The sequence below is a fragment of the Gymnogyps californianus genome, chromosome Z (genome assembly GCF_018139145.2).
Source record: "Gymnogyps californianus isolate 813 chromosome Z, ASM1813914v2, whole genome shotgun sequence".
Classification (NCBI taxonomy): Eukaryota; Metazoa; Chordata; class Aves; order Accipitriformes; family Cathartidae; genus Gymnogyps; species Gymnogyps californianus.
The window spans coordinates 29,458,841-29,463,891 of NC_059500.1; positions in this window are offsets into that span (position 1 = coordinate 29,458,841).

Below are 5,051 nucleotides of genomic sequence, written 5' to 3' on the forward strand. Positions count from 1 at the left end.
TACCAAATGTAACACTACCTCAATTAGCAGTAACATTTATTCACTTTTAAGTGACTACACATTGGCAAAAGGACCCTTCTGCGATAAGTCTCTCATGCTGGTATTTAAATGAAGCTAGTAAGTGGTAAATGCCTCATTTCCTCAGGACAATTATGCATTGGTACTATCAGTGCAAATAAGAAATACATGTATGAATAAAACTCTAACTTCAAACCAGCCCATAGTTGTTGGCAGTTCCTAACAAGCCAATAGCAGGAATAAAAGCCCTTCCTGCCCTCTCAATATGTATAGAGCAGTTCACAAGCTATAAATTTGCATTATTGCATGTAGATACTGCAAGAAATTCACCTACTGTAGCATCTGCTTTGCAGCTTTGCTGTATTATCTTGACTATGCATTTCAATTAATTTTACCCCAAAATTCCCCCATACCTTTGATCTGCTCAGGTATTAAAATAAATCTCAAGGATCTTGAAGGAAAAAAGCTCTTGAAGTTATGAAGAGGGCAAGCACCAATGTTTGCCAAATACCACAATAGACCAATTTTTTCAAAGGCAAAACATATTCAGTTCATTAATCAAAGCTTCCTATAAAGAAGAGACCTTTTTTTCCCCGAGCAGCTCAAAGTAAAATAAAATAAAATCAGAATGTGTGTGGATATGCTTTTCAATTTGGCATGTGTCTAAGTGAATGTCTGTGTTCCAGAACACTGCAATTGGCCCCCACGCATCAACATCACCAGACAAGGGTAAGACTGAAAGTAACACATACAGGTTGGGTAAGTATCTTTCTATCCACAGATACATAAAGACATCAAGGCAACTGTGTTTTTCCTCTTTGTAGCTGATGCCATTTTGTTTCCTAACTAGCAGTTACTTGCCACAGACATATTGCCATTCTGTGCAGTGGAGTAATACCTTGGGCCACGCTTATGTTTTAAGTAAAAGGCTGATTATGACAATGCAATGCCACACTACCATTGTTTCAACCACGCTGTTTTTGTTCAGTGCTATGATATTATGATGGCTAGTTTCTTATGTTCTTGGGGAAAAATGGGACAATAACTTCCAGCCTGACAGTATTTCAGTTAGTTTCTCTGCTTTTATTAACAAGCATATAATATTAATTGGCAAAACACTGAATACAAGCTTCACTATCATAAAATCAAAACATTAAGCAATAATCCCAAAAGGCTTATTCAGACAAAACTAGCCACCAATAGTACAAAAATTACACAGCAACACAAAGCATAAAAAATTGTAAACTTTCAAATGATGCTAAGCCAAAAATATGGTTTTACACTGTGACAGTTCCAGAATCTTTATTATGCCACATATGAGGATAAAGGCTTAGTGGTTGCACTGGCTTATTGTCCCTTAACTGTAAAATAATCTTGTTGCAGAAGGAAAGAACAAACTCTCCTTTTGTCCAGACAAGTCACTTGAATTCAAGATTCCATTAAACCAATGCTTTGAGTTTCAAAATAAAAATTAAAAAAATACTGGAACATCAGTATTCAAAAATCAGGGCTCCTTCCTTCAGCCACACCTAACTGTTCACATGAATGATCCCGCTGGTTTCTGTGGAACCATCCAGGTTACTAGTAAAGTCACCAATGTAAGTGTTCATAGAATTGGACGTTTAGTTCCTACCCTACCACTAAGATCTGGACAGGTCATTGTGGCTTCAAAAGATTTCCAAGAAGCCCTAAGGATGATCAAACATGGATCAAATAGCAGGACCAGAGCTTTAATCTGTATATACGTAAACCATAACTCCACAGTAAAACGTTACTGTTGACTTGCCACAAGATGCAAGTTCCTAGAAAGCGTTTGTACTGATTGCAAGTTTTGATTAAAGCAGAGATTGAAGCATTGTTCCATGTTCCTTAATGTTGTTCTCTCCGCTACTTTTTACTTCAACAACAGATCTCAAGACCTTAGTTACAGCTAATTATATCTTATGTAGAGATTCTAGTGTATGGGACAATTTTTTGCCCTGTTACCAACTTTAGGCAGACTAACTGAAGTGTAGGTTGCATTAACATTTCCAGTGAAACATCCAAACTGAAGTGATTACCTGAGGAAATACAGAAACTTGATTTTTCTGTACAGTCAAGCCTTCTGTACAAAATGCATTTTAAGTACTTATTGAGATTCATCTCACTGATGTACAGACTGGTTGGCTTTTTCCTATTACATTTAGTTCAATGGCAAGATGCATAATGCTGTAAAGCAGGCTAGTTGTATGGTTATATTTATCATCCAGTAGAAAAAACTCAATGAATCTCCTAGGACTAACTATGTTGTTATAAAGACAATAAGAGCCAGATAAGCTTTCAAAGGCTCATAGCCTATTGGAAAAAAATAGCACCATCATAGCTGTAGTCTGATATTTTTTATGGTCCCATATCCCCAGAGGTGATAGTGTTGTGTATACTATTGCACAACCAATAAAAATAAATATTCGCAGGTTTGATGGTACACAAATATACCAGACATAACAATGGCACAAAACATTTTCGGATAGGCTGCAAGTCTTGCTGATTGCTTCCACAATTCACATTAAGGTTTCTTGCAAGATCATTTATTTAAAATATTGCTGACAGATAGTTCTTGTACTTACACAAATTTAAATCCCGCACTTCACTCTTAAAATAAGAAAAGGAACAAACCAAAAAACAAAGCCCCCAAATAATAGCCCCAAATAAACGCCCATTTGAACAACCGAGAAAAGCCATCTACATTCCTTTTAACGGTAAGTAGATGCTACATATACAATTTAAACATATGCCTAATAAATGCATGTTTCAAACCTATTGCACAAAAGCATAAGTAATGCTCTTTATCCATACAAAACAAAAACATACAAATAAAAGCTACTCAAACTCAATGTAAAAGGAAGAAGCTTGTAAAAACATCTTACAATTTCATTTCATATGCCCGTAAATAAAGCTGGACCACCGAAACCAAAAATACTTGGATGGTAAAATAAGACAGAAGGCTTAAAATAGAATAAATAATTTCATAAAGTTAAAATTTAAAACCCCAAATCTTATTTAAATTCAATATTATATATTCTATCTGAATTCTCTATTTTTAATGAAACTATATTTAATGAGACTCTGAGCCTGGGTGATTCATCAGTCTCATTGCTGCTGAGGATAATGCAACAAGATACTTCTTTACTGCAATTATTTACCAGCGTAAGCAATTGTGAAAACTACTTCACAGTAATGGCATCTTCACAAAAGCCAAAATAAACTAACATGATCTCACTAGGACTAAGAGATATCCAAGCTGAGTCCAACTTTTAGTCCAACTTTGAACAGTATCAGGGTTATTTTACCCAATATAAACTTGATATAAACTAACTGTCTCTTAAGCTTCACAGAAGTGAAACAAGGCTCTGACCCAAAGGAGACCTCCCTCTGACCTCAATTCAATTGCATTGTAATCTTTAGTAAGGCTAAAAGAAATAAATGTATGGTCCAGACACAGTCACATCCCTCCTGAGGAAAGAGTTTCTGTAGCGAAGATGTTGCGACATGTGATTTAGAAAAATAACTGGGTGGGTTTGTATTTGTTTTTTTTTTTCTTTTTACTGGTGAGGTTTTATCACATTAAACACATTGCAAAAGCAGGTACACACAATTATGAGCAAAAAACCCAGCTGTAGGTATTAATACTGGCTTGAATTTATGTATCCATATAGGTATAAACAGTTTTCAATATATTGATAGCACCATAACAAATTCAAGTGATTCTAAAGATGGTTATAAACTTATAAATATATGTTCTGTACTGTAGATTGTTACAGCAAGAGATAGATTTGAAAGGCTTCTGAATTTGCGTGTTCGTAACTAATTTCTCATTTGCACAAGTACACAGGAAAGTACTAAAATCCCAATGTATCTTAACAGCACTGCATCAATATCTAGTCATACAAAAAGTTTCTGCAGTACACACACTCTGAGGTAGACAGATCTCACACATATATATTTGTTTTTATGTATATATATATATCCTGATTAAGGTGGTTAATCAGAATGCTGTCTGGCAGCTTTAATTTTATGTCTACATCAGGTACAGCCAGTGTCTGTATACTCAGCATGCACAGAGGGTGGACACTTACAGCCCTGTTCATATTCTCAGTGCCTCAGTGGCTAAAGCCAGTCCCTTATTTAGACTAGGACAGTAACAACCACATAAACAGCTCCAGAAAGGCCCAGTATGTCAGTTTGTGTACACATCCATACCACCTGCATTCGCCGTTTCATGAAAAGATTATAAAAATGGTAGACCCATGATCTTATTTGTTCTCCTCTGCCAGTTCAAGTAATGTTAGAGACAGAAAAAAAAGCTAAAATACATATATCTGAGTCCACAAACAGTAAGACAAAACCAGAGCCAAATTCGATTCCATTGCTTATATGCATGCACACCTCCCTCCCCCCACAAACCCAGCCACCAAGCCCAGATCTGGAGTTCCGCTTCACCCAAACATTCAAATGCAGCCATCCTACACCCTCATCTGCAAGGACAGCAGCACTTTTTGGCCTTTGTGTGGCTCTCCTTTCCATCTCCACAGTTCAGTAGGCTCCCTTTCATTCTCTGCTCACATACTTTTTGATTTCCTTCCCATTCACATCTGTGACTGTAATTAAAAATGAGGAACCCTGTTTTCAAAGGTAAACACAAGTTGAAGCATCCCTTCTGCAGCAGCAGAGCTGAGAAAGGAGAACTGAAGACTCCAAAGAAGGAAGTTATGGGACACATGCTGAGGAATGTGGTGCTCTGAAAACTCAAGAAGAGGAAGAGGATTTAAAATGCTTGGATAAACCTCTTGCAGTATCAGCTTCCTGTTATCAAGTAACAAGTAATATTTTCTAGCAGAAGAGGGGAAGGAGCAGTGCTAGAGGAAGCAGGGCAGTTACAGGCAAACTTATTTTCTTTTCCAAAGACAATTTATCAAAAAATAACAGGGTTTAATAACAGGAATAGCAACTAGCATTTTCAGCTGACTGGAAAACTCTTCCAAAAATTAGAAGGT